At 51.5% G+C, this 11717-nt stretch overlaps 1 long non-coding RNA gene across 4 annotated transcripts; it reads right to left on the bottom strand.

Annotated features, from left to right (window-relative positions):
- Positions 1-1553: 1553 nt before the first annotated feature.
- On the bottom strand, positions 1554-5177 carry LOC119330147. 4 transcript variants are annotated; one of them, XR_005159931.1, is made up of 4 exons: positions 4783-5177; positions 3698-4418; positions 2089-3610; positions 1554-1848 (listed from the first exon to the last, which is right to left on the bottom strand). It is a non-coding gene; the product is annotated as an uncharacterized LOC119330147 (long non-coding RNA). The 4 variants fall into 4 exon arrangements; XR_005159930.1 differs by having other exon boundaries at positions 1554-2576; positions 3475-3610; positions 4783-5174; XR_005159926.1 differs by having other exon boundaries at positions 3475-3610; positions 4783-5174.
- Positions 5178-11717: the final 6540 nt, after the last annotated feature.

The following is an 11717-nucleotide window of genomic DNA, read 5'->3' as shown; positions in this document are numbered from 1 at the left end:
GGCCCCGCGAGCGCCGCAGAAGCCGTCGCGAGTGACGGGTACCACGGCAGGGCTGGTGGCGGCGGACCGTAGGGGCTGGCTAAGTACAGCCGGATCCCCTGGACCACTGTGACCTAGTAATTGAGGACCCCGGTGACCTGCTCCGGGGTGAAGACGGCGGCAGGGGCGCGGTGGAGGGAGGCATCTAACCGATGGAGGCGCCGACGGTGGAGTCCAGCTGCGCGGATGGGGAGAGCAGCGGCGCGGACGAGGAGATCAGCGGCGCAGTGGTGATGGGCAGCGGCGCAGTGGTGATGGGCAGCGGCGCGGTGGTGCCGGTCGGCAGCGAAAGCGACGAGGTGGGCGACGGCGAAGACATGATCAAAACTGAGCTACCTAATACCAAACTGGTCTAGGCCGAAGGTTGTAGGGAAAGGAGGGAGCTGGTCGTGGGCGAACTCGCAGCCGCCGGTGGCTCGGCGCCGTCGTGCGCGAGGAGGCGGCGGCTGAGAGGGAGATGGTGCAGGGAAGGAGGCGGCTAGGGTTAGGTATTCCGGCTCTCTAAGGAAGCCGAGCAATTATGATTGCTTCTTTGCTTGCTTGATCAGATTGGGGTTCGGCTCCTCTACAATACGGTTATTACTGCATAGGTGCTGTAGCTTCTAAATCTGCCGTTCATTCCAATCGAGTGGTTCTCCTTCCTCCCCCTTAAGTATCTTGTTATTAACCGGGGAAAACCACGCCGGCGTTATACGCCGCAACGGCAGTCCTCCGCCTCCAAGTGCCGGCCAGCACAATCATCCACGTAGCCGCGTAGGTGAAGTCAACACGGTGGCGACATCGTCGGAGTCCAGGGGCTATCCCGCCCTTGGCTCCTCAAGCTCCATACGCCAGCCGGCTTGGTTGCGGCTGCCGGCCCAGCCGCGCAAGTGAAAGCACGACACCGGAAACTTGCTCGGGCGTCGTAGAGTTGCATAGAAGCTGCAGAGCAAGTCTTCTTGCCACTACTTAACGAGGCCTCACCGGACCTTGTTGCTTGTCTTTCATGCTCCAGCCACCGATAGTTGGGCTTCAGGGACGTGCGATGCTCATGGTTTCCCTGAGGATCTTGTGCTTCAGTCCTACAGCTACAGGTCCTGTACAACTACAGGTCGGGGGAGCTCCTGGACCCCGACGATGTCGCCGTTGTGTTGACTTCACCTACACGGCTACGTGGATGATCGTGCTGGCTGGCGCTTGGAGGCGGAGAACTGCCGTTGCAAGTTGCAACGTCTAACGCCGGCGTGGTGTTTTTTCCTGTTAATAATAAGATAATTAAGGGGAGTAAGGAGAACCACTCGTTTGGAATGAACGGCAGATTTAGAAGCTACAGCACCTATGCAGTAATAACCGTACCGCAGAGGAGCCGAACCCACGATAACTGGGCTAAGCCCCTAATAACGATAAGATAGACTGGGCCACAACTAACTGGGCTAAGCCCCTAACAAGCCGGTCATAACACACCTACAGAGCATTAATTTGTGCAAAGAATTAGCATGAGATTGAATGAAGCAGCAGCAAGCCACGAGTGCAAATAAGTACCAACAGCAGCTCAAGTTATTCCTCTTATTTTGTATAGGATGCACCACCAGCGCAAGTTCCTCCTCTTTGTTTTGTACAGAATGCAGGTGTTCATTCAGTTCAGAACATCACACTCGCACGCCACAGCAGGCAGCTCAAGTTCAGAGTTTGTTTGCACAGAAGCAACATTAGATTGAACGAAGCAGGAGTAGGCCACGAGCGAAAACAAATACCAGCAGAGCTCAAGTTCCTCCTCTTTTTTTGTTTTTTACATGATGAACCATCAGCTTCTGTCCTCTTAAACTACTCCTGCACACACAAGAGCCATCAGCTTTGAACTACGCCTATATAGACACTCGAACGATCAGCTTTGGCATAGTTGAACTACTCAGCAATAAGCCATGTAAAAATCATAAGAAAAAACACTATTTTTCAGGCATAAACACAAACATCTTATGTGCTTATCACTGATCTCGGCTGGTAGAATGAGAGGGAGGTAAACAAAGGGCATGGGAGATGAATTAGCAGAGGAGAGAGAGAGAAAGAGACCTGGTCTCTTCGAATCAGCTGACATCGGGCCGCGCAGGTGAACTGCTGGCTCCTGTTTGAATGGCTTGTCCACCGGTGACGATCTTGGGAGGATGCTGCTGCCGCCCATCCGAGCTCTGAACTGCTGAGGCACAACCATGCCCAAGTCCGAACTACTGCTCGCGACAAACACGATCACCCCGACGCCATGGGGTTGGACTGAGGATGGCGCACATGCAACGATGGAGGAGACCGTGGGGTGAGGCCGCCGTGGCGCCACCATTTTTTGGTCGGCGGCGGCGGTGCGCTGGAATGAGGCGGCGGCGCATGTGGGGATGCAGGACCGGCGCGCTGGAAGGAGGCGTGTGGGGACGCAGGACCGGCGCGCTGGAAGGAGGCGTGTGGGGACGCAGGACCGGCGCGCTGGAAGGAGGCGGCGCTGTGGGGAGGTTGCGACAGCTTTTCCTGATGTACAATGCTTTCTATTTCGAAGTTCACACTAGCCAGGTCTGTAGAATTTGTTCCATGAGTTTTTACGCAAGGGGAAACACAAAAACTTTTAAAGCTCACTTTCTTGTGGAGGAAGTGGAAGAAGGATTAACTAATATTTGTTCTTGGCACAATAAATATATTTGAACCTAGACGATTTAACCGGTTGAACTGAAACAGTCAAACTGATTAGCATATCTAGGTATAATGAGACGTTTTAACTAGTTGAATTGAGACAGATTAGCACCACTAATCCACCATGTGAATTTTTTTGTTGTTCAGTGACATACACGATACTACAGAAATGACTCCCATTCCAGTAGCTCAACAAGCATCAAATTCTTCCTAAAACGAAAGAAATTTTCCAACCAAAGAATAAACCTTCCAAATAGCTAGCACTGAACTGAGCTAAAATAAGAAACTGATCTGAACTAAAATAAGAATTGAACTAAAGTAAAATTAGAAATTGCATTGAACTAAAATTAGAATTTGCACTGAACACATGATTATAATGACTTGCACAATTTGTACGGAAACCGTTCAACGGAAATTAAACGACTCAAGAGATCAGTTGGCCACAACAATAACAATGTGCCAAGATCTGAAAAGATACGATGCTCAAAACTAATAACCAATAGTTGAACTCAGCATTCCACTTGGTTAAGGTATGTGCTAGTAATAACTCCCAAGGTTACAGGCTAAAACAAGATCATCATGTTCGTGTGCACACTTAGCAATATGACCGATGCACGTCATGGCCCTTAACAAGTACAATATGATAACAAAGTTACATTCTGTTTTTCCATGTCACTTAATACTTATTCAGTTTTCACTAGCATACATAAAATTGCATTGACAACATTCAGAAGTTGTAAAGAAAAATGCATGAGAACAGACAAGCAAGGGTCAGTATCGTACCTGGAGCGTACAGGCTTATGTAGGGTAGGACGCTCAAGTAGAACCCAGGCTCGTAAACCTTCTTAAGCTGTCAAGGATTGAGCTTGATCATAAATATGCCAACATCTGTGCTAACGAACATGAGAACCCACACCTTCTGCAGACCCAACAACAATTGAAATCGTCATTGTGATTGGCAACAGGTATAATTTTCTCTAGCTCAACTACCCTGTGCTGTACCTACCCTGCAGGTTCTTCAGTATCCACCTTCCTTTGACCACACATAAAGGCTGGAACCTTGGATGCAGGCAAAGTCAAGTGAAATGTCCCCCGTGGCCATGAGGGCAACCTCATACACGTTCCAGGATGGTTGGTCGATCAGGAATCAACTAAAATTTTCAATCAACTCGATATTCATCGGTACTAGCATGATTGGACAAGAAAGTATTTAATTTTAAACACTAAATGAAATCCAGATAGTCTAGTGAAATTGCAAACTGGAGCTTTAGTCACCTCCCCCTGACAAAGTGTGAAGGCTACAAGTAGTACTGCACGTTTCTGAAACATTTGACTAAGACCATAGCTGTTGTAGGACTGTGATTACTTGAATGGGTAGCCACGGTGCTGATACTAAAAAAAATGCATGTCTCAAATCAATTGAGACCAAGGCTCACCTCATTCCTTCCCCTATGTTACACTTTCTGCTTCGAGTATGTATTCAGATTTGTAACAGCACATGCACTAAACATGAAGAGTTTTTCGTTGAACTTATCTAGGTGATATATATAAACTTACAGAATTTTGAAACTTGAACTCTTAAATTATTGTATCTTCGGGTCTGAACTGATGCAATCATATAAGAATTCAAGCATTATGACCTGTAGCTCTCAAAAAAGGTAATTCCTTCTCTTCTCGTTATACCAAATAGAAAAATATTTGGTCCTCATCCGCATTTCGACAAGCACCTATAGAGCATTAATTTGTGCACAGAATTAGCACAAGATGAATTAAGCAGCATCAAGATACAAGTGAAAAGAAGTGGCAGCATCAGATCAAATTGCTCCTATGGTTTTGTGCTCCTATTTGTGGTATCAAAACCACAGTATGAACTTGTTTTTGGTTTCACCTGAATTGCAGGTATGGAAAGTATATAATGCACAAACATAATTTTTCTGTATAAAGCTCCACAAAATCAAGCACACCTTCTGCCAAATTACTAATAAAAACCCACACTTTTTCACGAAGCTACACTTAACTCGCTCCACGACAATATTCGAACTTATGCATGCAGATGAATTGAACTTTACAACAAAAACAAAATCTCTAAACCTGCCTCTGTGTTATGCTCGGCATCAACACACACTGTTCCTGTCCCACAAACAGCACTGGGACGGCGACGAGGAAGCTGCCGACCACGAGCGACGAGGAAGCTGGAAGGAGGCCGCCGGAGCGGTGGAAGGAGGTCCACGGCGTGGGGGGTGAAGGGCAGCGCGCGTGGAGGGAGGCCGCCGGCGTGGGGGGAGGAGGAGGGCAGCGCGCGTCATCGGGAGGAGGAGAGGGGCGGTGAGCCGAATGTCCGGAGGAGGAGAGGCGCGATCCGCCCTACAGCGGTGGAAGGAGGAGGCTGGCATGTCACCACGGTAGTGCAGGCACCACCGCGTGACTGCCAGTTGGCCAGCCAAGGGTAGTGGGTGCGTGCGTGACAGCTGGGTGTGCGTGTGTGGCCGAGTGTTGGGTACTTAACCCCAGGAGGGGCGTTGTAACAGACAGGCTGTTATTTGTGAAATCACAATCCTCATCTAGTTTCTCTCTCGCTCACCCCCTCCCTCACGCTCCTCTCGTCCCCTTTCCCCTTCCTGCCTACTCGGATCCTCCAGATCCCGATCGGGGCGTGACAAATTGGTAATTAGAGCCACCGATTCCTATCACAATTTTTTTTCCGCTGCTCCGCAAATCCTCTTGGTCTTGATCCGTAACACCCACCGTCGCGGGTGCGATCTGCTCCGGCAAATCGCCCAAAATCCCCGGCGGGGTTGGATCGGCTCGGAGAGGAGCAACGGCACCATCGAAGCCCTCGGTGCAGACGCGGCAGTTGCTGTCCGCCATGGACGACAACACCAGCACGCTCAAGGCCCTGATGGAGACAGTCCTCGCTCGCCTCGACGAGCAGAAGATCGACAACGACAAACGACTGGAGGTGCAGGCCGCCTTCAACGCGCAGGTCGCGCAAGATCTGCGGGCGCTGACCAGACAGGTGGATCTCACGCAGGCCGACGTCGACGAGACGCGCAAGGCGCTCGAGAGGTCGCCGTCACCGCGCGGATCGGGATCGGCTGCTGTTCTCAACCCGTCACCACCTCCACCCCTGCCGCCTCCTCTGCGGCACCCATCGGCACAGCAGCAGCATCAGGGACCGCCCCCGTCCCCCCGGCTCGCCGACCAGCGTCCACCGCTGCTGCAAGTCCCGTCTCAACAGCAGAGCGAGCCGCGCCACCACCACCAGCAACACCACGACAACTACATCAAGCCTCCCAAGCACGATTTTCCGCGCTTCGACGGCATCGCTCCGTACCTGTGGTTGGGTCGCTGCCGCGCCTACTTCGATCTCTACCGGGTACCACCATCAAGCTGGGTGACGACGGCAACACTGTACATCGAGGGCCAAGCCGCACATTGGTTACAAGCATTTCGGCAAACACATGGTGGCCTGGGATGGGAGGCGTTCTGTGCAGCAATCATCGAGGAATTCGACGCCGACGAATTCGAGCTGGAGATGCACAAGATTCTGCAACTCCGTCAGAGCGGCACCGTCAGCGAGTACCGTCAAGCGTTCGACGGCCACATGTACCACCTATTGGCGTTGGATCCCTCGCTCTCCACCAAGTTCTTCATCACGCAGTTTCTGCTGGGCCTCAAAGACGAATTGCGTGCAGCCGTGCGCCTCCAGGCTCCAACAAGCATCACGCGCGCGTCAATCCTCGCCCGCGTTCAGGAGGAAGAATTGAACACACCGCGGGCGCGGCCACGACCGCAACCGCAAGGCCGTCCACCTCCGGTGCCACAAGCACGACCAGGCGCGGCACCACGACAACAGCCCGACGACTATGCACGCGAGCGCCAACTCAAGGAATTTCGCCGCGCCAACGAGCTCTGCTTCAAATGTGGTGATCGTTACAGCCGGGAGCACCGCTGCAACCCACAAGCGCAACTGCTCACGATCCAGGTGGGCGCATACGGAGAAGTGCTCACCGACGACACCGTCCACGCACTGGATTTGCTCGAGCCGCAGGAACCAGCAGTTCCTCCTCCTCCGGAGTGCTGCACTATATCAGCACACGCGCTGGACGGCTCAGAGGCACCCAGTACCATCCGTCTCCGCGCTCTGGTGGGCAATCAGGTCATGCTGCTTCTGCTGGATTCTGGGAGTACACACAGTTTCATCAACAAGACCTTTGTCGAGCGCGTCGGCGCCACTACACAGGAGATCGACACATTGGATGTGCGTGTGGCGAACGGCGATCGCCTCACCTGTTCGCGCCAGGTCCCTGACCTCAAATGGTGGATGTAGGGTCACACCTTCTCGACACAGATGTATGAAATCGACACGGGCGCCTATGACGGCATCCTCGGCATGGATTGGTTGGAGAAAAACAGCCCAATGACGTGCCACTGGTAAGAAAAATTCATCTCCTTCACCCACGACGGGGAACTGGTCACTCTACAAGGTGTTCGACCAAAGACGACGCCAACGTTAGCGGCAGTTCAACCAGCTGAGTTGTGCAAACTGATTGCAGGCAATGACATTTGGGCAATGGCCATGGTGGAAATGTAGCCACCTAAACCCAAGTTTCGCATACCATCGCTGACACCGATCAGTGATCTATTGGAGGAGTTTGGCGATGTTTTCGCCAATCCCACTGGCCTACCCCCTCACTGGCAGTACGATCACGCAGTTACTTTGGAAGAAGGGGCTCAACCCACCAACACCAGACCGTATCGCTATTCTCCACTGCAGAAAGATGAAATAGAGCGACAAGTGAAAGAGATGCTCGATGCTGGGGTGATCACGCACTCTATCAGTCCCTACGCTGCTCCTGTTCTGTTAGTGAAGAAGAAGGATGGGACTTGGCGATTTTGCGTGGACTACAGACGCCCTAACGACAACACGGTGAAGAACAAATTTCCCTTGCCGATCGTGGACGAGCTGCTCGATGAACTGGCCGGTGCGGCATTCTTCTCCAAGCTCGATCTGCGTGTAGGCTATCACCAAATTCGCATGCGGGAAGAGGATGAACACAAGACCGCATTCAAGACACACCACGGCCACTTCCAGTTCCACGTCATGCCGTTCGGGTTGACGAATGCGCCAACAACATTTCAATGCTTGATGAATGCAATCTTTGCCAAGTATACACGTAAGTTTGTCATAATCTTCCTTGACGACATTCTGGTTTTTAGTGAGACACTGGAAGAACATCTGGAACACCTCCGCCTCGTCCTCAGCTTGCTTCGGGAGCACCAGCTTTACGCCAAGATGTCGAAGTGCTCTTTTGCACAAGACCATATCGACTACCTTGGCCACATCATCTCCAAACAAGGCGTCGCGACTGATCCAGAGAAGACAGAAGCCATGGCTCAGTGGCCTACTCCAACCAACGCCACGGAGCTGCGTGCATTCCTGGGACTGACTGGCTACTACCGCAAGTTTGTGCCACACTACGGGATCATCGCCAAGCCCCTCATGCTGCAGCTCACCAAGAAGGGCTTCGAGTGGCCGGAGTCCGCACCGCACGCCTTCGACACGCTCAAGAAGGTGATGATCACCACGCCAGTGCTCGCTCTCCCTAACTTCGACAAGCCCTTCTCCATCGAGACCGATGCCTGCGACACTGGCATTGGCGCTGTGCTGATGCAAGAAGGGCACCCAGTCGCCTACTACAGCAAGGCATTGGGGGTGAAGAATCAGAAACTTTCCACTTACGAGAAGGATTTTTTGGCGGTCATGATGGCAGTGGACAAGTGGCGCTCCTACCTGCAGCGCGGGGCGTTCACTATCCTCACTGACCACAAGAGCCTGTGCACACTGGGTGATCAGCAGCTTGTGACGGACGTCCAGCGCCGCGCAATGTCAAAGCTGGTGGGGCTGCAGTTCAAATTTCAGTACAAGTGCGGCATCGACAATGGCGCAGCAGACGCGCTATCCCGCGTGGGCAGCCACTTCAGCGCCCACGCCTTGTCTCTCTGTCGACCCGCGTGGATCCAGGAGGTAGCTAATTCCTATGTCACTGATCCAGACGCTCAAGAACGACTGCAGCTGTTGGCGTTGCATAGCCCGGATGAGGAGGAGTATGAACTGTACCGTGGACTCATTCGTCGCCAGGGCCGACTGTGGATCGGCGCCAACACAGCTCTGCGCACTAAGCTCATCAGCGCAATGCATGACAGCGCCGTGGGTGGACACTCAGGTGCCACTGCAACCTACCACCGCGTCAAGAAGGCTTTTGAGTGGAGGGGCATGAAGCAGGATGTCGACGACTTTGTCCGGCAATGTCAAGTCTGTCAGCAAGCCAAGCACGAACTGCGCAAGCCAGCGGACAAGCTAGCTCCACTACCAATCCCCACTGCACCATGGCAAGACCTGACAATGGATTTCGTCGAAGGATTACCAAAATCCGAAGGGTATGATGCGATAATGGTGGTGGTCGACCGTTTCACCAAATTTGCTCATTTCGTGCCCTTACAGCACCCATTCACCGCGACGCAGGTGGCGCGCATGTTTTGGGACAATATCGTCAAGCTTCATGGCATTCCAAAATCCATTGTCAGCGATCGGGACAAGGTTTTCACCAGTGCGCTGTGGCGTGAACTGATGGCAGGCGCGGGCACCAAACTGCTTTATTCAACAGCTTATCACCCGCAGACTGACGGCCAGAGTGAACGTGTCAATCAGTGCATGGAAATGTACTTGCGCTGTGCAGTCCACGACACCCCCCGGCAATGGCGCCGCTGGCTTTCCTCTGCGGAATTCTGGTACAATTCTTCCTTTCACTCATCGCTGGGTTGTTTCCCTTTCAAAGCACTATATGGAGTGGAAGCCAATGAAGGAAGTATGGCCACTTGGCCGGCAGTACAACCATCGTTGCCGGACGGTGAACAGTGGGACTGGTCCCTGCATCAGGAGAAGCTGCGCACACACTTGGCTCGCGCGCAGATCAAGCACAAGAAGTTTGCGGATTTGAACAGAACGGAACGTGTGTTCCAAGTCGGAGACAAAGTTCTTCTGAAACTTCAGCCTTATGTTCAGAAATCAGTGGCAAGTCGCCCCTGTCCCAAACTAGCATTCAAGTTCTTCGGGCCTTTCTCTGTGCTCGAGAGGATCGGTCCCTCTGCATACAAACTGGAACTGCCTGGGGATAGCCGCATACATCCGGTATTCCATGTATCCCAACTGAAGCCATTCACACCAAACTACAGTCCTGTGTTCTCTGAATTGCCAGTCACTGCTGATCTATCGTCAGACAAGACTGTACCAGTGAAGATTGTGGATCGCAGAATGAGGAAAAGGGGCAATGCACCGGTGATTCAGTTGCAAGTAGCTTGGAACACGGTGCCACCTTCGACAACATGGGAGGACTATGAGGTGCTTCGCCAGAGTCACCCACACGCAAGCATCTGGGAAGACGAGACACAAGAGGAGGGAGCACCATCTCAAGGAGGGGAGAATGTCACCACGGTAGTGCAGGCACCACCGCGTGACTGCCAGTTGGCCAGCCAAGGGTAGTGGGTGCGTGCGTGACAGCTGGGTGTGCGTGTGTGGCCGAGTGTTGGGTACTTAACCCCAGGAGGGGCGTTGTAACAGACAGGCTGTTATTTGTGAAATCACAATCCTCATCTAGTTTCTCTCTCGCTCACCCCCTCCCTCACGCTCCTCTCGTCCCCTTTCCCCTTCCTGCCTACGCGGCGGGGGAGGGAGGAGGCGGCGCGCGGCGGGGGGAGGAAGGAGGCGGCGCTAGCGGGAGAGGGAGGAAGCGTTGCGCCGACGGGGAAGAAAGGAGGCGGCGCGCTGGAGGTGGGTGGGTTCGGGGTTGGTGGGCCGTGCACGGTGGGTTCATTTTTATTCTTTTCGGTCGGTGCCGGTTCGCGCTAGTGGGCCGGTTTCGCGAAATTGTATCGCGCGCGTCAGTAACAATAGCTCTCGAAAATCCATCTCTGCCCTCAGCTCATCTGCACCCCAGCTGACGAAAAAAATCAAAATAAATACTAAAAAATTCAAAACATTCCAATTTATTTTTGTGCGTTAGAAAATTTGGTGCGTGAGGTCGGCTTCAATTTTCAAATCATTTGAACATCTGAGGAGCTCTCAGAAAAAAGACAAATTAGGGGTCTGTAAAAATGTTTACTGTTATGTACTGTTTTGGCCCGATTTGTGTTTTTTGCTAAGAGCTGCTCAGATGTCCAAATAACTTAAAAATTTGTAGCGGTCCTCACGCATCAAATTTTCTATCGCGCAAATTTTTTTGGAATTTTTTGAATTTGTTTTGAATTTTTTACGATTTTTTTTCTAACCGGGTGCAGATGAGCCTCGGCATCGAAACGCCAATAGCTCTGTCCTATATATATAAACTTTGAATTTTTACCTTAGCTGTCATTGTGGGCAAATACTTCAGAATACTCTTTTGAAGCAGAGAATGCACCCTTCTCCCATAGGATTCCTTGCACCATATGACAAAATGCATAGCAAAGAATTACTGTAGATGTGCAAGGCTTCACTTCTAGTCCATCATGATTGCCAATGCCAGACTCCTTAAATATTCGTCATCCTCATTTTGAGGGTGACATTCCTGCATGTAAACATCATTAGCATCATATTCATCCAAAGTACAGTTATCATCATACTCTTGTTTTTGTATATCAAAGAGGTTATTTATGATGGCGCAAGTACGACGTCGTTCGTCTTCCGTGACCTTCAAACTTATCTTTTTCTTCAAACTTTTCTCCCAAGTGATCTTCATCGTGAAGAAGCTCTATGCAATAATTGTATATAGAGTACACCATATCATGCATCCAATCAATTATCGCATCTTTGTTGTGGAGTTGAACAACATGTTCATGTCAGATATGTTGCTCTTTGTAGACCTTCTTACTTCCATCTGGTTCATCATCCTTTGAGGCTATATCGATTTTGCAAACATCAACTATTATTGGCATGGTGCAGCCATGTTTTTCTTGGATGTGGAACTTCATCAACACATTTCTTCCTGTGT

The sequence above is a fragment of the Triticum dicoccoides genome, chromosome 1B (genome assembly GCF_002162155.2).
Source record: "Triticum dicoccoides isolate Atlit2015 ecotype Zavitan chromosome 1B, WEW_v2.0, whole genome shotgun sequence".
NCBI classification, from domain to species: domain Eukaryota; kingdom Viridiplantae; phylum Streptophyta; class Magnoliopsida; order Poales; family Poaceae; genus Triticum; species Triticum dicoccoides.
Note: the sequence above shows the minus strand (reverse complement) of the source record. Positions and strands in the feature narration are given on the sequence as shown.